Raw genomic sequence first — 22,399 nt, 5'->3', positions numbered from 1 at the left:
CTAATAACAGTCCTGGGGTCAAATCCTGCTGATCCTTCAGGCAAGGACCTCAAGATTTGGCTCCAAGTCAACAACAAGGTCTGTCACGTCAACGATGGCTTATTATGAATCCCAGCGCAAGCCTTTTCCAAACAAAGTGCTTTCGTTTGGTTTTCCATGCAGGAAAAGGTTAGCAGTTTCCAAAGGCGGGTTCTCCCTTCCTTGTGTGGAGCAGAGAGCAAAACTGGTGAGCTTGGAACGGGCAACAGCACTTTGTCTTAGAGCAGGAGACAGGGATAGTGATAAATCTTCATCTGGGAAATTCTTCTCTTCCCCTCTGGAACGGTACAAGCTGATTGTTTTCATCTCTAGAGATTCTGTTGTTTTTTGTGGTTTTTTTCCTCTCTGTCCCTTTCCATCATTTGGATGTAACAATACCACTGGGCTGCCTTTGTTAACGTCACAATGGACCTCAGAAAGTGGGAGCGAACCATATTGGGAAAGGCACGGCTGGATGTCAGGGAAGGAGATAGCAGGGATCCTACCGGCTTACACTCGTGCTGCACTGAAAAAAAGGAATTGTACATTGACATTCTCTTTGCTATTACTTTATAATCCTGGCACTGTGTTGAGAATGATGCCACTGGAATAGTGTCCAAAATGATAATTATAACCACTTCCTATTTTTAATTTCCTCTTAATAAGGGACACAGTGGTCATCATCCTAACAATAATGATTCTGCTCTGCCCTTCCAGATGTCAGAACATTATAAAGCATGGATTAACAAACACTGATGTCTCTCTACAGGCCGTTCTTCTGAACTGAAAACTCCTGTGCAACCCAACCAAAACACACATCAGCAGGTACAGACGTGAGCACTACAGAAAATGCTGCACCTGCTTTGCTGCTGGCCTCATTTTACAAGGGAGTGTTTGAATTATGGAGAAATAAGGTGACTCGCTCCAAGTCCCTTGGTGAGTCAGTGGCAGAGAACAGATTCAGCTGTTCACATCTCCCCATTTTTCACTGTCAAATGGACTTTTTTTTTTTTGCTATATTTTAGAAGGCATTTGACATGAGGTTCCTAAATATGTACGCTGACGTTCAGAATTGCTGAGTCCTCACTATTGGCCCTCCAGGCAGTACCTAAACAAGATATCCATGGGGAAAGCTGTCTTTTCTTGAATGTCAGGAACCACTAACAGTTATTCTTTATAGACTCATCTGTGTTTTTGCAGGTGGACTCAAGCTCTGCACACCCATCCTATGCACACATAATTAGCACAAGACAAGGACCACAGTAAGTAGCCCTGCTCTTAACAACATGACTATTTCACACACTGTTTCCCTCTTAAAAACCTACTTGATGATGGGAAATACTTTGACTGGGAGGGTTTGAACTACGGTTGTCAAAAGTCTTAGCTAAGGGAAAGTTGGATCATGTGGTTGGCTGTGTGACGCTGCTTCTGAACAGCTCTTGACTCCAGAGAGATTGGGTTTCTCATTTTGCAAAGCGCTCGTCTCCCGCTGGCTTCTAGGAAGTTTCTGTGGGATCTCTCTCCATTCAAGGTCAGATTTCACGTATCTCCTGAGGTCCTAGAACCAGGGTTCTGCACTAGAGGAGCAGAAAGGAGAAGGCTATATGAGGTTAGGAACATCTGAGCAAAACAGCCTTTATGGCTAAGACAGCAATTCCAATTATCCAGCACTTAGGCATCAAGAAGATTCAGATAAGAGGTCTCAGATTTAGCTCCTCTCTTCTCCCTGCAAGTTAATGTGCCACTTTTCTTCCTTTTTTTTTTTTTTTTTAAGCAGACAATCAAATCTGTGATAGCAAATTTCAAGTTAAAAGGAAAAGATTGTCTCTGTAGAGAATGGAAAGAACCATTTTGGCTCTCAGGTGAGTTTTGTGATCCACCTGAAGCACGAGTAGATGTCATTACACACACATTAAAGAGAAGCTGGTGAGCTTGTTGCAGGAGTAGCTGGATAAATTCCTATAGTTTTTTAATAAAATTATCTGAGTACATAATACATACCAAAATGAGCTCCTGTATGCTTCCATCAGGCTATTTATACACTGAAAATGCAGGAACCTCCTTTCTGACTTCTGTCTTAAATCTGAGAAGAGTCAACTGGAAATCATATAGTTCCTGCAGTATTCAATCCTATGAAAACCTTCACAAAAGCTCTGCTCCGGAGTCCCATCCACTTCTTCTCCATTGCAAGGGGCCAGATTGCCAAAAGAAGAGGTGCCATCATTGAGCTGATATGAACTGTCTCCCTTCCTTCCCCGGAGTATTTGTACGGGTCAGTCCCTCTAATATGTAAGCTCTCATCTCCTGGCAGTTTTCTCACAGGAGAGCTTCCCAGTTTTCCATCTCTCCTCGCTGCACAGCCACCCACAAACAGCTTCTCAGTCATCTGAATGCTCGTAGATCAGTAGCATATAGCAAAGCTTTACAGAGCATGTGCAAACAACCTATACACTAATCCAACAGCACTGTGTTGAGGCTTGTCTTTATTTGCTGGGATAGACAATCAACTTTCAAAGAGCTTCTTCCTTAACACTTTGCTCCTAGAAGGCCATCAGTCCAATCCAACCCTGATTCTACCAAGAGCTATGGGTCAGGACCCTGTTATACTTCTGAGCAATGCCTGTGTCTTTCTCACCCATTCTGGCTACTTTTGATTGCCTGGATATGTCACCAAACTCTTCTGCAGGGTCCTGACAGCTGGTGTGTTAGACAGCAGCAAATCTCTGCTTCTCTGAGCCTTTTCTATCTCCCACAGAGCTGATCAAATCTCTCCCCCCACTTGCCCTTTGCTATGGGGTGGAGAGTAAGCAATCCTCTGAATCTGACACTCTTCCTACCCTTCTTTTCCCTCACAAGTTAATTCCCAGCCCTTGCTGCTTCTGCCCCAGCCCCCTTCTGAGCGTGCTCTAATTAAGACCCCAGAGGGAGGAGGTGATGCTCCGAAATTGTCTTAATTGCTCTTGTTTATGCTGGTTACGATGGCAATAAGTTGCCATGCAGAGGAGGCTTTCTTCAGATGTGCAGGTTCTCCATTGTTCCGTACTCTGAAGGATTGTCTGTAGGCAGCTCCAAGTCATTTACAACAATAGATTAATATGAAGATCAGTAATACTGGGTGACTCACAGTCACACACACATGTGAGACCCGCCAATCGCTGTGATCTGCCACCGGATTTGAGGGGAAGTTAAATGTTGCTGGCATGTTCTTGCAGGATGCTGACGAGATGATGCTGAAGAGATAATTCTTTGCTCTTGGAGAGCTTCTGCTCTCCAGGAGCTCCCCAAACATGAACGGAGGATGCTCGCTTTCTAGGGCAGGCGGTGACTGTTACACTTGCTGGAAAGCAGGGGACTGGAGCAGAGTGTGTCTTTTGTCCAGTGTAAATTTGCACGTGCCAAAGTTTAATCAGGGGTCAGGAACCCTGACTTTTAGTCCCTGATCTATCTTCCAGGCACTCTATCATCCAGACCCTAAAGAGCATCTTTTATGTGTGTTGTGTTCTACTTGTGCTGTGTCCCATTTATCACCCTTGACAAATGACAGAGAACGGCTCTGTCACACGGGTTCCTCTCCAGACCTCTGCAGTGCAGTGTCTGGATCTTCATTTGGCAGAGACCCAGTGCAGACAATGTTGGATACCTCAGCTGTGGGTTTGTGCCTTCTGTCCCGCTGTTCAAAGTTAGGACCTCTGCTGGGACTGACTGCACTGCACTGTGGGCACTTTGCTTTCCGTTTTTACTTTCCTGGACAGTCCCAGTCTGCAGCAGAATCACAGAATATTCTGAGTTGAAAGGGACCCACGGGGATCATCGAGTCCAACCCTTAAGTGAATGGTCTGTACAGGGATCAAATCCACAACCTTGATATTATTAGCACTATGCTCTAACCAATCTCAGAGACACAGAGACACTCTGATCTGCCCCGTGACTCAAGAGGTCTGTGTGCCATCTTTTCCCCTAAATCCTTGTCTTGGGGATATATGTCCCCTCCTATGTCCCCACCAGTCCTCATTTACCCAGGACCTACCATTCTGCTTCCATGTGCCAGGCACTCCACTCATCTCCTGTCTCTCTCATCCATCATTTTCCCTGCTGTCAGGGACTCATCATTCTCCCATCTTTCCTTTCCCCTGTGCTGGGTGAAAGGGGAGAGGCCCACTCCTATTTTGTCCCTGTTTGGGAGTTGCATTATTCAACAGCAGGGAACACAGGCAGAGCTCCGACAAGGGCTGTGCTAGGAGGGATTAACAGCTGTCATCAACCTGCTCTTGACTCTGAAGTCCATTACAGAGCTGGGTCAAGCTGCTGAAACTCCTCACCAGTTTCCTATTTCCTACCTATTTTCAGTCCTTGGATGCTGACAACAGCCCCATAATTTCCAGTGGCAGGTTTGGTGCTCCTCGTTACCATATTGCACGTACTCCAGCAGGCAGACAAGTGCAGAAATTCTTTCCAGCTGAGTGTGACAAATTGCCTCGCTCAGTCCATAAGTAATGTGCCTCGCTGAGCCTGGCTAATTTTCTTCCCTGTATAAAACAGTGCGGTTTCTGCATAATTTTGTGCATTACAAAATCACCAGATCTCAAGGGCTCAATGGTGGGCCAGGCCCCGAGTGTGTCACTGAGCAATTACTGAGTCTCCACCTGCCTCTGGCTGAATAAAACCTTGAGGCAGCAGCTGAGGACCTGGCCCCTGATTAGACCCATGTGCTTTTCCATACCAACACAAGTGTGTTGTACTGGGTCAGCAAAGGGCTGATTCAGGAACGTGTCACATATATACCCCCAAAGAAGGTGCCTAGGCAGGACTAGGAAGACTTTTCTTCCATAAGTATGTATTTCATGTAGAAATGTAACTTATATAAATGGTTCGAAGTTCTGTGTAATTAGTAACCCTCACTGAATTTCTTTTCCACAAACTTTTCCAGGTTCCCTTTAAGTTCATATACATTTTTAGCCTCTTCAGCATCCTGTGGCAAGGAGTTCCTCAGTTTAACCACACATCTTTCATTTGAACCTGAAATCCCCGTGTTCCCAGGAGGTTTTGAACCACCCACCTTTCGCACTGGTACACACTCACAGAGATCCTGAATTAGTCATATATTTAGCATTAATTTTTTTTTCTAATTTCTCCATCCATTTGAATCCACCATCTGCTGTAAATCTGCCCTGCAGTGTAGTCACCATTCCGGAAGGAGAAATGCAGAAGAACTTGAAGCTCTTTGAGTGAAATAATGCAAAGCACCTGCATGAGGTGCCAGTGGTCACTTATGAAAGGGTTCCCTTGGAGTCACCACGTGTTGCCATCACTGTACGGTGACATCTTCCAAGCTTTGGAGCAGACTTGGTTGCTGATCCAGAAGAGGGCAATGGTGACACATCCTCACTGATGCTTCGAGCACCAAATCCACTGAGGACATCCACTGCAGGAAGGGAGCCAAGTAGCCAAACCACCCTGGCTATCGAATCTGCATGTTCCTGGCTGGTTTGTGGCAAGCAGATTGAAGTGGGAGGCAGCTTTCAGCTACTGTCTCAGGTCAGATGGGACTGTCAGTCAATTGTTAATTATGACTCTTCTCTTACTAATTTCTGTAACTTCCATCACCATGGCAGCTAACTGCCGTGGAAAGATTCAGCCAGAAAAAGGAGAAGACAACCAAACTTTTCATAGCAAGGGAACAAGAATGAGCTACAGAGGAAGGGGGGTGAGGAAGGGATCTGTACATAGTCTTCTAGGAGAGTCTAATGCCATGTTCTGAATCCTAGAATAGCTTGGGTTGGAAGGGACCTTGAAGATCATCCAGTTCCAACCACTCTGCCATGGGCAGGGACACCTTCCATTATCCTGGGTTGCTCCAAGCCCTGTCCAACCTGGCCTTGGACACTTCCAGGGATGGGGCAGCCACAGCTTCTCTGGGCAACCTGTGCCAGGGCCTCCCCACCCTCACAGGGAAGAATTTCTTCCCAATATCCTATCTAACCCTGCCCTCTGTCAGTGGGAAGCCATTCCCCCTTGTCCCACTATCACATCTGCCCTGGTCTGACCTGGTCAGTCAATCACTTTTAATCTTTGGTGATGGTTTTGTGTCCACAAAGGGAGGGAGGATGAAAAACTTGACAGCACTTTGAGATCTCTTTAATTTTTAAACTTCCTTCCTTCTGCTTATTTTGTAGCTTTTGTCCTGATGCTGAATGTGTTCTTTTCCCCATGTGTCACTTCCAGATGAATACCATGGGGATGAAATGCCACTTGGTCATCACAGGGCATTTTGCCTTGGGGGGGCTGGATGGAAAGTCGTAGGTTGGGACCATGCAGGGCCTGAGGACAACTGGCATCTTCTGTCACTGCAGCAGCTCTCAGGAACATGGTGACACAGTGCCTGAATACATCTGTGGCATGGGCAGAGTGGGTTGTATGGGATCATTAAAACAACAGCCATTTTGTTGCTGTTTTGCAGCAACCCCCTGCAATTCTTGCTGAGATCACTGTGTCTGGTCCATTCAGCAACTTTCATTTCTGATTAAGCTTTTCAGCCTGTGGGTATCTCCTCTCACACCTGTCTTACCATTTCCTTTTACAAGGGCTTAATTTAGAAACCCATTGTACCTGGCCCTGCACAGACCAAGCCAATGTATTTTACATAATGTCTCAGCAGGTCAGGGGAGCAGACTTGTTCTAAGTCCGTCCTGGAGGGAAGGATGGGCTTGTGCTTCGGGTTTTGGTTTGGGTTCTGGGAGAAACAGCCCCTGTTCTAACAGTGTTCACAGATTTCCTGAGACCTTTATGAAATCACTTACCCTGCCTTGAACTTAACTTCTGTGTCTGAAAAATAATCAACATAACACTTTCCTTAGCTCTGGTTTTAGGATAAACTTAGTATCTAGATGGCATCAAAGTCCTTGTGTTCACAAATAGAATAAGAAGCTGATTTCTGTGCTGAGAGGACTTCAGCGTGTAAGTGCAAGACGAGGACAACAGGCAGGTTCAAGTCTGACAAGCAGCAATGAAACAAGGCAGAGCTGATGGGCAAACAGACCCTGGGCACTGCTGCTGTCAGCTTTTCCATCGGCATCTCGTCAGGGATGTGAGAACGAGAGAACGAATCACTCCGTGGGTGTTCACAGGAAGCTCCCCCCCGAGCGTGAGGGAGAGCACGGGACAACCCACATGAGGGGGTTTGAGAATCCACGTGGGTGATCTTCCCAGCAAACATGGGGGACAGGAGACTCTGTGATGCGCCTGAAGGAGGCACAAACATCCCCCACCTCCTTGGCAGAGGACTCAGCTGGCAAGATCTGATCTTTGTGTTCACTTGAGGCTTTCTATTTGTTCACTAAATGCCCCTGGACCTTGCTTTCAAGTCTCTCTTCCTTCTCTGTCATTGTCACTGCCACAGCAACAGGTGAGTCTGAGAACTTACGCACAGGGAAGATGAGTTTGCACTGAGGAAATGGCCTGAATCCTTTGCAGAGCCCACTGGAGCCAGTCCATCTGAAGACAGGTGCTTTCCATCCATGGGGCCACGAGCATGGATGAACCATCCAGTGGCTATGTGCCCTCCAGAGCTCTCATTGCTGTCAGTCAAGCTCTTCCCCACTAAATAGCAGTGGAGGAAGCTCCCCAAGTATTGCTTTTTTATTTCAGTGCTGCCACACTCGCTGACGTCCTCGCTAATCCTCTTGCGGCAGCAGGCTGCTAATCAAAAACTCTGCTCGCCACGTTGGCATCATTCTGGGAAGCCAACAGAGCGCAGAGATGCTCAATTCCTCCCCCTCCACACACCTTCCATTGTCTTCAGGACTGACAGCTCTGATGTGGAGCAGTGATAAAAGCCAGCTGATGCTGTCAGGGCCTGGTACAATTGCACCGTGGGGAAAAAGGCGACTGGCTCTGACTCATCGTAGCCGCCTGGAGCTCAGGATGCCTTGCACACGTGCTGTCTCCTGGCAGGGCTCATCACAGAGCAGTGCACCTGGATACAGCCCTCTGAGGCAGGATTGACCAGAGGCCTTTGGAAGGGCTAGGACTGGCAGCCAGGGGGGTGGCTAACCATCCTTTAAGATGCTAGGAAAACCCACAGGGAAATAAAAAGACTCTTTTGTAGAATCATAGAATATCCTGAGTTGAAAGGGACTCACAAGGATCATCCAGTTCAACTCCTGTCCATGCATAGGACGACACCAAAATCCCACCATGTGAGAGCGTTGTCCAAACACTCCTTGAGCTCTGTCAGCCTTGAGGCCGTGCCCACTGCCCTGGGGAGCCTGTTCAGTGCCCAACCACCCTCTGGGGGAAGAACCTCCCCTGACACAGCTCCAGCCATTCCCTCAGGTCCTGACACTGGTCAGAGAAAGAAGAGATCAGTGCCTGCCCCTCCACTGCCCCTCGTGAGGAGATGGTGATGAGGTCTCCCCTCTGTTGAAGTCATTGGTGTGTATGGAGGAATAAAGGAATAAAGGTTGGTTGCTCATCCTGTGTTCAGGGATGTCTAGCACAGCATTTATGCAACTCTCGAATGGTAATCTATGAAATAGCACCTCTCCTTCAGCTCCTCACATTCCCATCCTTACGGAATGAGCTGAGTTCACAGTTGAATTTCTGGGAGGATCCAAGATGCAAGGGGTCCAAACTTGAAATGCATCAGAAGTGCCAAGCCAGGATGGGAAGGACATTCAAAAAGGGGAAGTTGGACTTCTGTGTGATGAGAATTTCTGAGTGACCTTGAGTAAACTGGCTCAGTGCTGCCCATCCTGCCCAGGTCAGCAGCTGAAATTTCCATTACTGAAAGTAGAAAGTCGGGGGTCATTTCTGTTTCATTTCTCACTTTTTCCCAAACATGACATTGAGTGAGAGGCATTAGGAGTTCCTCCTATAAATAGGATTGCCCCTGTCAAAGCTGGTTAAGTCATACCCAGTGTCAAGCCCATAAACAAGGTTCCTCTCATGCACTGTCTGGAGGGTGCAGAGGGGGCACAGGGAAGTTTGACAGCTCCCTGTTTGACTAGTTTGCATTGGGACACCAGCTATTTTCAAGGCAGCAAACATGATCATCCCCCAGCTCCCATCTGGAGGATTTTTGGAAGTGGTGCCGGACAGAGGCAAAGTACTTGAGGGCCACTGCTACACGTTGTAGCAGAAGTGAAGCCTCCCAGCTCCCAGCCTCGCAGGTGCTGGGATCTCCAGGGCTGCTGTCACAGCAGGGATCAAACATTCTAATTGTATCTATTCCTTCAAGGTCCTTCCCCAGCTATGCCCTAGAAGTCTGGGATGACCTGGAAACCCTGCACTTTCACTTGTCTCAGTTTCCCCTGGAGGGAGCTGCACTTTCCTCTTCCTTTAGAGCTTTCCAGTTCTTTATCTCCATGAGAAGCAGCAGTTCCAGTGACAAAGCGGCTCTGCCATGCAGGAAGTCAGCTGGGGCATGGCAGTGAAGCCAGGGACACAAAGCAAAGCATCTTTGAAAGAAGAGAGTGTAAGTGTCCCCCCGTGCCAGCTGCAGGGACATCTGGATGGGGCTGGCTTGGCAGAGCTGCAGGGTCACCAGGGCTGTGCGTCACAGCGGCTCCGGAGTGGAGTATTTTGGAATAGTGGGAGCTGACAGAGGGACCTAAGGCCCCTTCGCTTTCCTTCTGACCCCTGGGAACTTCTTCCCACTTCTTCACCAAACTTTGTGCTGCTCTGAGACTGGAGGCTGCAAGGAACCTGCTCTGCCAAAGTGATGCGTGTGAACATGTCTTTAAAAAAAAAAAACAACCAAAAAACAAAGAAGGATTAAAAAACAAAGTAGAACATTTCTATGGTCTCATTTCCCCACAGATCCACAAGCAGTTGCATCAGTACAGCTGAGGGGGTGGAAAACTGAAGTGGGGGCAGAAAGGAACAAAAACTTTCTAAGTGAGCTCTGAAAATGTTCAATAACTATATGGAGACCTATAACTGCTTGTCCCTTCCAGACATGAAGAGCTGTCTGTTTCTCGCGTGTGGAGACACAGACACAGCCAGCTGAGCAGGGAGCAGAGATGATTTGTTGGAAGCTGAGCTGAGAGGAGCTTAGCAGGGGAGGAATCACTACTTGTTCTGAGATAGGCTAATTATATTCCATGTCCTCGGAAGCCAAACCTTTTCTACTCCACTTGTATAATAGAGATCCTACAGCTCTACAAAAGTACCAGGGTTCCCTCCCATCTCCACTGTGCACAGCAGCCTGTTCCACTGCCAGTCTCCACCCCAGATGGATCTGGATGTCAGTCCTGCATTCCCTGGAGAGCTGCTGAAGCACTTTGGATTCCTCGGAGATGGAAACTCTTCTAGAAACGCCGGGTAGAGTTACTCTAATTCCTTGCTGTTTGGGATCAAACTGAAGCCTGCTGCTTAATGGGGGATAAGTGGATATAATGCAGTCAGTCAATAACTTTATGCACACATGCAGAGCCCTTTGGATTACTGATTTCCAAAAGACAGTCTCCCTCACGAACCCTGCACCACACTGACTCAGCCCTGAGCCTTTTAACTTTGTATTTCCTTCTTCACTTGCACTTTTATTCTTCCACTCCTTACTCATTTTTTCCCCTACTTATTCATTTCCCCCCCCCATAGAAGTTTTCAGCTTGTCAAACAACTCTCCCTCTCCTTGTCTCTTTTCTCTTTGCCTTTTGCAGTGGGAGGAAAGATAATAATAAAAAGAGCAGTTTTCAAATAAGAAGCCCCATGTGTTACCTGGGAACTGTCTCTCAGCATCCAAATACCTGCTGGGGCAGAGAGCGCTGAGTCTCTGCTGTTGTTTTGTACCCATCAAACACTGTTTGTGTTTTGTCACATGCTCCTGTCAGGTCTGTCACTTGTACAAGCAGGACTAACTGGGCCCTTGTAAAGTAGGATTTCCCTTTACACCTCCCTGCTAAGCGCTCCTCACTCCTTCCCTTCCTCCTCACAGGGGAAATTGCTGCTCTGACTGCTGCTGTGGTAGTTCCCAGGCTGGAGGAATGGCTTTGGGAGTGTTTGTGCTCTCTGCCTCGTCACTCCTGAAATTCTCCTCTTTTTGGGCAGCTCTTTAGTCCTGCCTTATGTCTCAGTGGGGAGAGAAGGGTGGGATAAGGAGTCGGTGAACCTGCCTCCCTCACTCTGTCCTCAGTCCCTGCTCAGCTTCAGGCTGAGCCCTTCACAAATCCAGCACTTTATGTGGCCTTACTGAATTGCTCCTAAAAGGAGAAATTTGCAGGAGAAGGAGCTCCAGACCAAGGTACTCCTGTAAGACCAAAGGACCTGAAGTGACTCCCTTGGACCCCCCAGATGGAGAGGCACAGGAGGTGATGGTCCAGCTGCCTCACTTATCCCAGCCCTCTCTGTTCCCTTCAGGCTCTTGGCTAAAAGGCTCATTTGACTTTTATGAGGGCTGGAGACCAAGCAAACAAAGCCTCAGGGTTTAGTCAGCGCCAGTGGGTACAACACATGCCTTTTCCTGGGTACAACACATGCCTTTTCCTTCTCTCCCCTTCTTTCTTTCCTGCTGACAATTTTCCTGAACGCATGTGGCGTCTGCTCAGCTCGGGAGCCTCTCCTCAGGAATGAGCCTCAAGGCTGGGGCATGAGAGCATTTCTTGCCATGTGGGAGTGGGGGCTGCCTTCTCTTTCACTTCCAGGACATCTCAATACCTTTTGGGCTCCAGGGAAGCTGAGAAAGGTAGGGAAAGAAGGGGGGAGATACTGGAAGCATCTTGGAGCATGGAAATGCTCTATTGGATGGAGAAGTCACTCAAGCATGAGCCCAAAGGCTTCCAAGTAGAAGGACATGGGATTTTCCCTCCCTGCTCTTCCCTGGAGGTCTAACTTAGAGCCGCAGCCTGTTCTTTCCATGTCACCAGTAGCGGGGTCAGAGGAACTCACAGACCTCAGGTTGTGGTCCCCACACCATCAGGGATCCCCGAGACGAGGGTCTGGCTTGGGTCTCCACAAAGGTAGAGCTGGAGGCCACGCTTGGAGCTGCAACGGAAAAGCTCCTTTTCCTACACAGTGCTGGGTTTTGTTGTCCGTAACTAACCTCTCCTCCGCTGCTGGGACTGTGCTCTGGGGCTGGGAATGAAGCATTGCTCATCCTGCTCATCTGTTCCTTACAGGAGTTTTGGGAATCTTTGTAAATAAGCCAAGAACATGAGAAATAGAAATTCCTCCCGTTCCAGGCCCTGCCTGACACTGCACAGATCCTTTGTTCTTGGCTTCTTTCTCCCTCCCAAGGCCTCAGAGAAGTTCTTCCAACAGCACACCCTCTCCTCCCCCCCTCAGCCTCTTCCACCAATTAGCAGTTATCCATTAACTGCTCAGGAATAATTCCTTCAATTAGCCCATCTCTTGAGGATGTCCTTCCCCAGGTGCTGGCAATGCCACTTAAGCACCCACAAGAAAGGAGCACTCAAGAGCTATAAATACATACTAAAGTGCTTGTTTAGGACCTCTTTGTTCTTCCTAACTTTGTGGTGTTCCTGGTTTCAGCTGGTCCACAGAGAGCTCAGGATCAGCCCTTATCCTTATTCCAAGGAGTCCTGCATTCTGGGCTGTGCTGCCAGAGCAGACCTTTGTGACATCAAGTTTCTTCCTTTTTGTTGAAGGGAGTGTGTGATGATGCCAGGAAGGCTTAGAAACAGCCCATGGTATTCTGTGATCCAGTGAGGCATGATGGATGCAGGATGGTAAGAAATAATCTTTATGTGTTGCAAAGGAGACTGTTCAATAAAATAAATGTTTTTAAAGGAGAAGGAAAGAAGCAGGAACTAGTAGAATAAAGGATGTTTTCAACATTTTAAGAGGAATCTGGAGAAAGAGAGATACTTTTTAAGGTGTAAAATGGTGTCAGAAGGAACATAATATTGTTACTTTTTTGATGAGAGCAGTTTGCTGGAAATGGGAGAACGTGCAGGTTATCCCAGGTAGGAGAGAAAGTGGTGATGGAGTAAAGATTCCTTTGAAGTTTTCTGGTCCTGCACAGAAAGGACAGATCCCTGCTCTCCTGAACACAACAGGAATCAAGCACAAAATCATAGAATGGTTTGGCTTCGAGGAGACCTTAAAGCTCATCTAGTTCCAACCCATGGGCAGGGATACCTTTCAGTTGACCAGGTAGCAGGGGATGTTGCCATGTTCGCAACTCTGCCCCGTTTCTTCTCTGGGCCATGCTCTCAGAGCCCTGCCTAGCTGAGCCTGGAATTTCCTTACTGCTTTCTCCTTTCCCCCTCCCCCCCACCATGTACACTTTGCATTTAAGACATCACCCAGCAAATTCTCTCAGCCCCTTCCTGAGGGGAGTGCTTTTTTTTTTCCCTTCTACATGCTTTGTTTTCACAGTGTTTGAAATGCAGAGTGCTGCTGGCTTATCTTCTATCAGTGGCTGTTCTAGGGCTAAAGATGAGCCAGGGGGGGAAGATCAAGAAACAGGAGGAAGAGAGAAGGTAAATGGATTAGCCAGGACAACTCTACATGTCTGGGAGCTCTTAACCTTGTGATGGTCTTGCAGGGGAAATGATGGAAGATTGAAATTAGAGACACCCCAACCTAGCCCAACATGGAGGACAGCGAAGAGAAAAGGATGTGATATTCCCTGGCATCTGCTTTTTGCTCCTGTACTGGGGACTGAAAGTTGGAGGGTTCAAACAGTGTGGCACCAGGCAGTGTGGGTGGAGCTGGACCCGCTTCCCTCGAACGGGAAGGGGGGTGTGATTTGACATGGCGTTTTAGTGCCCAAATACCTTCTGAAAGCTTCTCCACCTTGTCTCTCCTCACGTGGGCAGTTATTCCCTAGTTTCCTAAGGGAATTGCTAAACAGAGACCCAAAATCTGGTGAGTGAGCTGCTGGCTCAGTGACACAGAGCTCGGTTCTGCTCAGGTAGCACTGTGGCTGCAAATTAATTACTGTTAGAGATGCCACCTTCCTGCAGAGAACAGCAATTTCTGCAGAGGGCACAAGGCCTGGTTTCGTCGAGTGCCCAGCCTCTAAGGAGGCCTTCTGGCATCCCTGCACTGCCCATGAGCCCATCTGTTCCCAGTGGGAGCCGCGGAGCCATCAGGCAGTGCCGGATGGAGGCATGTTTTGACTCATGGGTCAGAGGCGGTGCAGAGAAGTCTATCGTTCCCAGTCGCTTCTTTAATTGACACAGTGAAAGAAGCCACATCTTCCTGCTTGGTTCTGACCAGGTCTGTAATTGAATTCAGCTCAACATCTCCGCTCTAGCCCCCCAGGGACCTGTCAATTAATGATGGATTTTTTCTCGCCTTGGGAATTTCTCCTCGCTCCCATTCTTTGTAGTTAATAGGATCTAGTGCTAAAACCGGCAGTAGTGAATCTCCCACCCCCCATTTCCTACCTTTCCCAAAGGTACCTCATGAAGAAAAGGGCTTGGGCATTAAAAGAGAGACAAGTGAACATCAGGAATTGAAAATGTGAGCAGCTTTCCTGTCTTTTGTTCATTCATCCTTCCTCTCACTCCTCTCAGGCCTTTTGTTTCTCCTTGCCAAAACTGCTTGTGCACACTTCACACAGGATCTCATGAGACTGTTTTAGAAACTGCAAAGCTGAATTGGATCCTTCTTTTTCCCCACTCAGAGCACAATGTCTGCTTAACCTTTCTTCTTTGGCATCTGTTTCTCCCAGCAAACTATTTGCAGCTCGTGGTTGCAGAGGAATTCCAGTGCTAACTGGGTTTAAAATGGGGGTTGCTGGGGATGTAGGCAGGAGTGTGAGATATGCCGTAAGGTGCAATTTCAGACTGGCTGCAGGAGGCACTTATTCCGTGGATGTGCTTTAGCCTTGTCTCTCTAAGCCCAGCCAAGATGTAGAGGTTTTTTGTTGCTCCTAGAAAGGGAAATTTGATTTGCATGCCAAAGAGTGAGAAGAGACAGGGGTCAGCTGTTCTCCGTCCTCTTCATCCTCTTCTAGTCCCTCTTCCCCTCCCCGCATCACCCCAGCTTTCCTTTTGGCATTCCTGACGAGTTACTGCTGTCTTAACGCATCCAGTCGCCATGGGAGAGATCTTGGGGTTTCTTAAGCTGTTGGATCCTGTTGAACACCCTTGTTAAACTTCGCCCTCACTGCTGCGTGCGGGGAGCTTCCCACGCAGACCAAAGTTCGGTGCCCAGCCCACGGGTTCTCCCCCTCAGGCACTGACGTACGAGGCTCTGCTCGCAGGAGGCGGCGAGGGAGGGAGGGTGTTTGGGAGAACGTGTCTTTGAAGCAGTGACTGTTTGGTGAATGTGCAGAGACAAGGGGATTGGGTTTGGTGGGTAACCATGGGAGTCTGGTTAACCAGGGTAATCACCGGTGTCTCCAGTCCCTGCTCACAGGGAAAGCCCCCTAGCCCTGCTCCTTGTCCTGGCCAGCTGCAGCTGGTGATGGGTGGGAGGAAAGAGTGCAGTGGGAAATCCCTCCCTGATCCTCCTCTTGGGGACCACTCTTGGTCCACTTTTCCTGTGTGGGAAGGGACTAAGTTGCCCAGGAGATAAAGGGCAGATACAGGAGATCTGATCTGTTAGACTTGGTGCCTGCATGAAGAACTAGAAAGCAGAGAGCTTTTACCCCTCTTTTCCTTCACTCTGTGCTTCTTTCCCAGTTTCCAGAAGCTTTTCTGGTTTGTTGTTGGGGAGGAAGGAGCCAGGAAATGGAGGGAAGAGCTACAGACAGAAATGCTGAGAGATGCATTGTTGGGCTCTTTTGGTTTGGTTCTTGGGGTTTTTTTTTTTACACATGTGTCAGGCCTGTGCTACACTTCTCAATGGGGATCCACATTCACTGCCTGGATCTTCTGGAGCAGAAGGATGAGGAAGATGCTCATACACAGCTGGGAAGAACCTCAGGATGTTGCTTCCAGTCACCTGCTCCTGAGACCATTGAGATGGTACCCTCACATGGTGCTGAGGTTGATTACACCAAGAGCTCACAGGACAATACAGCTCTGCAGTGTCCCAGAGATACCAGTGCCTGCCATGACTGGTGAGAGGAGCAGAAATATGGAATGGTTTGGTTGAAAGGGACCTTAAAGATCATCTTGTTCTAACCCCCTGCCATGAGTAAGGACAACTTCCATGAGACCAGGTTGCTCCAAGCCCCATCCAATATCTTTCTCTCCATGTGCTGAGACCCTCTTTTAGCTGACAGCAACAGTCCTGGAGACAGGGACAGTCACACCAACATGTGCTTGTGTCCTGCATCCACCAGCTGTGAGGAGGAGGAGGAGATCCCTGTTGTTAGGGTGTGCTGAGACATCACTGGGATCACTGGCTTAGGGACATTTAAGCCTTTGTTTTCTATTCACAGTGTCTCACTTTCCCAGGCCTGGCAGAGAGCAGGGAAGAGTCATCTGCAGCCTGAGTTGAGATCAGCGGGAGCAGGGCTGTCATCCTGCTCGTGCACAGGGCTGTTCTCACGCCCTGTTTCCTTTGTGGACAGAAAGAAGAGTTATCTGGAGCCTGCACCTGCTTCCAGCTGAGGAGAGGAAACACTTCTGGAGGGAGCAGAGGATGGTGGTGGTATCTCAGGAATCCAGGAAGGATCAGGGCTCTGCACAGTAGAGACTGTTATTGTGAGCTTGTGGTCAGGGTGGTTGGAAAAATCATTGCCCTCAGCAGGAGAGGACTCAGAATTAAAGTCATCACCCTGGTGCTTTGTCAAACTGAGCTGCTGGTGTAAGTGGGAGCTACCCTGGGCCACAGAGGACACATTCCCCAGCCCCTGGGCCAGTAAGGGCTCTACCTTTGCTCCTTGCACTGCCTGCACCCAGCTGCTCATGGATGAGGAGCACCTCAGCCAGAGCTTGGCTGCTCCATTGCCCTCCTGGCTGCTTTTGGGCACAGCTGGGGCTCTGCTCCATCCCATGGCAGTAATTTAGTCCTGGAGACACCCAGTTCTATCCTGGCTGTGTCCCAGAGGCCCTGGAGATCCAAGATGTCCAGACAGCTAAGCTGCATGGCCTGAGGGAAGGGAGGGCAAATACATCTGAGCTGAGGAGTGATCATGTTAATGCAGTGCATTAATGAGGAAATTGAAATAAAGGACTTTATTAGGGATGTAAAGTGAGTTGGTGGCAGGCTGGAAGTCTCCTAATGAGTGCTCTCCCCTGAGTTTTCTACCCTTTCGTGAACCAGGACATGCTGTTTTGAAACAGTACATTAACTCGACACTAAGAGGCTTCTAAGAGGTGGGTGGGGAGGAAGGAGCCAGGAGATGGAGGGGAGCACTAGAGAGAGTGATGCTGAGAGGGTTATGCTGGATCTGAATTCCCCTGTGACTTTGGGCATGATGAAGAGCCTGGATACCCCAGCACAGTGAGATGCTGACTCAGTTCTGGACACAACCCCAACCCTTCCCTAACACCGTGTCCTTGGAGGCACCTTCCCACACAAGGAGCTGGGCAACAGCACAGCCAGGTCCCCCCTGGCACAGGGCACCCAGCAGCTCTACTTACCTTTGGTTAAATCACTGCCTCATTAGAGCCTCAAATTAAGTCACCACCTTGCTGGATCAATACCATTTTCCATGATGCACTCGTGACACTAAGGCTGGGAGATGGATTGATGCTGGGAGGCTGAAGTGCTGCAGGGGAGCTCCAGTCAGACCCAGTGCCGGGCAGGGTTTGTTATCAGGGGACAAAGGGCAAATTTCCATGGAGAGCAGCAGCTGATGGCAGAGGCAGGAGGTGTGGGGGAGTGGGGGCACGAGGACAGTGCCCATGTCTCCTGTCACCTCCTGGGGCTTGGTGCTGGACCCTGTTTTAGACCTGAGGGCTGTTCTGTGAGAAGCCTGTGGCAGAAATGGTGTCTTCCAGGTGTGTCTGCCCTGGGATTTTGGGCTAAAATGGGCTGTTCTCTCCACTCTCCCATTCCCCTTCTCTGTGAGCAAGGTCCGGGCAAGGAAAGGCCAAAGGAGCAGCTCTCATGGGGTGATTGCAGTGGCATGAGGGTGCCTGGGGTTGCCTGATGCCATAGTGGCCCCTCTGCACAGAAGGCACAGCCTTCCCACCCCAGAAGCCACCATCACAGAGGCTCTCTGTCCCCACTGTCCACAGGAACTGCCACTGTGCATTGGCTGGGATAGGACCAAAGGGACCCTTCAGCTGCCCTGAGCCTGCTGGAAAGATCTTAACTGGTGTCTACCAGGTGTCAGTGCCTCAGCCGGGGACTGGATCCAAGCGAGGAGTCCCTGGGGCTGAGTTTGAGGTGAGTTGGGGCAGTTTGGGATTGCAGGTGCCAGATCACTGTTCTCTGAGCTGCAGCCAGGCCAGGAAGAGTTTGTGGCCAGAGTGAACCCTGGCAGTCCCAAATCCCAGCCCTGGGGTGTTTGTACTTTTGCCAGCTCCCCCGACATGGAGGCTCAGAGGGGACACCTCTGCCCTTTCCAGTGGTGAGGACCAGAGACCACCCGCCTTGTCCCGGCCACCTGCCCTGCTCCAGGTGCCAGGGTTAAGGTCACTGCTTCATCTCTCGCCCCCATCTCCTTCACTCAGTGCCTTGCCCACCCCCCTCACCCCCCTGCCCCAAGGAGCACTCAGCCCATGGTCCCCGGGTGCTGGGTGCTTGTCCAGCTGGCTGGAGGAGCAGGCAGTGCTGGTGGGTGGTGCAGAGCAGGGGCTACAACCCCCTCTTCCTGCTGCTGCAGCTGAACACCACATGCTGGGTGACTGGGAGGGGAATGGGACCAGTCTGCTTCATGGACTGAGGGGGTTTGACCCTTCCATTTCCACTCTGTGCAAAATCAGAGCCTTTTGTAGAGCCACCCCTTCCCAGCGCCTCCCTGGGAACAGGGGGGGAATTCAGTGGAGCCCTAAAACCATCCTCACCCCCAGACCCAAACACCTCCTGCCCCCAGGGTACCCACATCGCTGCTGAACCAGAACTCCTGGGTGCTGGCTGTGTTTTCTTTATAAACCTGTAACAGCACAATTTATTCAATATATTTGGCATAAAAAAGATGGGATTCCTCCCGTTAATCCCTCTGCAGACATGCCCAGGGGTGACCTGGCAGCTGTCACTGCTGCCCACCCCAAGGTGTGAGGGGGTTGAGTGGGTGCATCTGAATAAAATACAAAAGCAACAAGAGGAGGGCAAAGCTGATAAAAATGCCCAGAGCAGCTGTGGCAATGTGGGCAATGAGGTGGCACCACAATTGGCTGTCGCCTATTTTGAGGCTTATTATCTCTGGCTTGCTAAAGAAACCTTGTTTTTCTGTCCCAGGAGCCCTCTTAGGAGCTGAAGTATTTCTGCAACCCAAAAGTCTCTGACCTGCTTCCAGAAGGGATACAGGAGGAAGTCCAGGGAGCAGGACAGACCCCTTGTGAGGAGTGGGGGCTGCTGGCCAATTTGGGCTGAAGAAAAGATGAGAAGAAGGAAATAACTTTCACGTGGCTCACACAGGGAGCAGGTCATGAGCTGATCCCCACCCTGGGAAGCTCATCCCTGGCCTGGAGAGCAGGAAGAGTGGAGGGCACACAGCTCATGTGGGTGCTGCCAGGGCAGCAGGGCTGTCTCTGTGCAGGCAGAGAGCTGAGCTCTTTGTTCATCCCTGCTACGAAGCAAGAGAAAAACACTCCTGCCGAGTGCATCCAGAAATAACCCAGGCCTCCAGAAGCCAAAAAAGCTTCCAAGGGGGAATTTTAAAGTGCTGGGAATTTGGCCTCTCAGCCTGTGCTTTGGGCTGCTCTGCTGTTGTAATGTCCCAGGCAGGGAAAGGCAGACTGTGAACACTGCCCTGCTCCTGATGTCCAGGAACTTGCATCTCAACAGGCAACAGTTCACTCATGGATCACCCCAAACCCCTCAGCTCCCATTTCCACCCTAACCACCATCACAGCTCCTGCCTTGAAAGGACACTGATGATGGGCAGCACTTTCCCTGTGGGATGTACTTTAGGGGTTGTGGTGCCCCAGCATCCCTCAGGAGCCCCTCACTGTGCTGCATCCCTGGCTCAGCACTCCCCTGAGATGAGGCCTCCTGGCAGGCACAGCCTCACTGCTGGTGGGGCCAGGATTTGGGAGCCTGGAAGGGGAATGTACTAATAATGAGAGGTCCCATTGCCTCTGGAAGGGAGGAGCTAGGGGCATTTATAAACAGGCCTTTCTTGTCTCTGGGAAGGACAGCAGATTCCTGCACTATCCAGATGGAATTTGAGTCACATCGTGAAGAGAACGGTCTCTCAGTGGCACATGTCAGAGGCTGCAGGGAAGATAAGTGTTGCTTCATTGCTCTGGCCCCACTGTTTTTTCCCCCACAGGGATCTCCTGGACAGCTTTTCCATGTGTCAGCATCTCCTCACCACCCCAGAGCAAGGGCATCGCATGGCAGATGCTCCACAGAGGGAGAGACACCTTGTCACGCAGCAACAGCTCTGCTCTGGCTCCTGGGGCAGCTCAAGGCTGCTCTGTCCCTTCATTTGGGGATGTAACCCAGCACATTGCTTGGCTTCCAGCATCCACAGGCAGGCTGCAACCTTTGGAAACTTCCTGTGTCCCCGATGTGTCCCTGCACACCCCAAACTGCCCCTCTGAGGCAGGACACAAAGATGAAATGAACCAAGTGGTCTGGGCACATGCAGGAGGTCATTGAAGATGTGTTGGCTTTGCAAAGCAGATCCCGTGATGGATACAGGACCAACTATTTATTTTAAGTTTTACAGGGGGCATTTTCCCTTGCCAGGAGCTGGAGAATAGAAGACCCGGGTACCATCTGCCCAGGGGACTGGTGAATCATCCTATTTTCCAGTTAACAGCACTTGTTTGCTTTGGGAGATCTCCAAGTTAAGGGGGAAGAAAAAGAAAACCCAACCCATGGATCTTTTCCCACACAATGAGAAAAATGCCTTGTTTTCTTTTTTTTTTCTTTTCTTTTCTTTTTTTTTTTCTCCCAACAGCCAGTGTCAACTCTGCTTTTACTTAGCAGTGGGCTGGATAAATCTTTTCTTTTTTTTTTCTCCCAACAGCCAGTGTCAACTCTGCTTTTACTTAGCAGTGGGCTGGATAAAAATAGGCTGTGAAGTCATGATGCCTTCGGAAGAAGAACCAGGTATGGCCTGGAGGGAGGGGGTGAGAGGAGTCAGGCTTGGGCAACTGGGACAAAATGCAACATGATGGAGGCAGGGTCTGTCCCAGGAGAGCTGCTGCTTATCCTGGAGCCTTGTGGGTTCCCCAACACATTGCTGGGAGAGGCAGGAAGCTCTTTAGTGGATGCTCCAGAGTTCAAGCTGTCCCTCACGTGGTGTGGATGGGGCTGTGGCCCAGGGAACTCCAGGAGATGGGCTCTGTGCAAAGCCGAGGCATTCGGAGCTGGAGGCACCCTGGGAAACAAGGTTAGCAGCAGGGAATGGAAGCCAAGGGGTTGTGCTCCTGCTTTCTCCAGGACCATATTGCTGCTGCCTCCTCCCTTAGTTTTCTGCTCAGCTCCAGCTTTTCCTCCCGTTTGATCACTGTGCCAGGCTCTGATCACGCTGGGCTCTTTGGAAAGAGCAGGCTTGGGAGGGGCTTTGATGTCTCCCGCTCAGGGCAGGGGCCCTGGAAACCACTTGGACACCTGGAGCATGAGGAAGTGCAGCTGATGCCCATATTTTGGTTCTGCTGGTGGGGGGTTCCTGTGGCAAAGCCTTCCTAGGGCTGTTCATGCAGGGCTGGGGCACATCTTGAGCTTGGGCAGGCTCAGGGCTGGGGTGGCTGCAGGTGAAGATCCTCTGGGCAGAATCTTTCCAATATTTTTGCATCATGGGACAAATCAGGGGTGTGAGGGTAACTTTAGAGCACCACAAGGGGACGTGAAAGCCCAGGACGTAGCAGGGAGGTGATGAATCCCCCCTGCAGGGCTGGCTTGTCTCAGGTGTGTCTTGGCTGAGTGCTGAAGAAGACCCCAAATTGCTGGTCCTCCCCAGCCCTCATTGCAGTGGGATCCTGTGGTGTCCCCTCTTTCACCACACAACTCCAGTTCTGTCCTGCCAAAGCCACACCTACTGCCTTGGCTTTGTACCCTTGCAACCAAGCACCAGCTCAGGCCACAACTGAAACAAGTTTGGCAGGCCTCAGCACAGCCTTCCATGGGTATTTGTGCACATGCTTGGAAGCACTGTGGAAGCTGCAAGGAGATGCCAATTTTATGTAGCAAAAGGAGGCTGCACAGCAGGGATGATGGGCCCTGCCAGGACCAGAGAAGCCAGAGCTTCAGGCTTTACATTTTCAGGATACAAGGTGGGAGGTTTTTTGCCCTTCTACTTCAACAAATTAAAATTTCCAATGAAAAAAAATAATCCCTGTGGAAACCAGCCTCGCCCACAAGGAAGGAACCTTCTATCAACAAGAAAATTCACATGGTGGGGAAAAAAACGTGTCCTTTGCTCTTCCACCCTCTCCTGAGCCACAGTTTCTCCGCA

The 22,399-nt window shown here is 49.8% G+C and overlaps 1 long non-coding RNA gene across 1 annotated transcript; it reads left to right on the top strand.

Annotated features, from left to right (window-relative positions):
• Positions 1 to 495: 495 nt before the first annotated feature.
• LOC108501313 lies at positions 496 to 1,280 on the top strand. Its single transcript, XR_001876158.1, has 3 exons — positions 496 to 560; positions 788 to 843; positions 1,219 to 1,280. It is a non-coding gene; the product is annotated as an uncharacterized LOC108501313 (long non-coding RNA).
• The last annotated feature ends 21,119 nt before the right edge of the window (positions 1,281 to 22,399 follow it).

Source organism: Lepidothrix coronata, unplaced genomic scaffold (assembly GCF_001604755.1).
Source record: "Lepidothrix coronata isolate B3197 unplaced genomic scaffold, Lepidothrix_coronata-1.0 Scaffold101, whole genome shotgun sequence".
In the NCBI taxonomy this organism is placed as follows: Eukaryota; Metazoa; Chordata; class Aves; order Passeriformes; family Pipridae; genus Lepidothrix; species Lepidothrix coronata.
The sequence above is the reverse complement of the archived record's forward strand: the minus strand, read 5'-3'. Positions and strand labels throughout refer to the sequence as shown.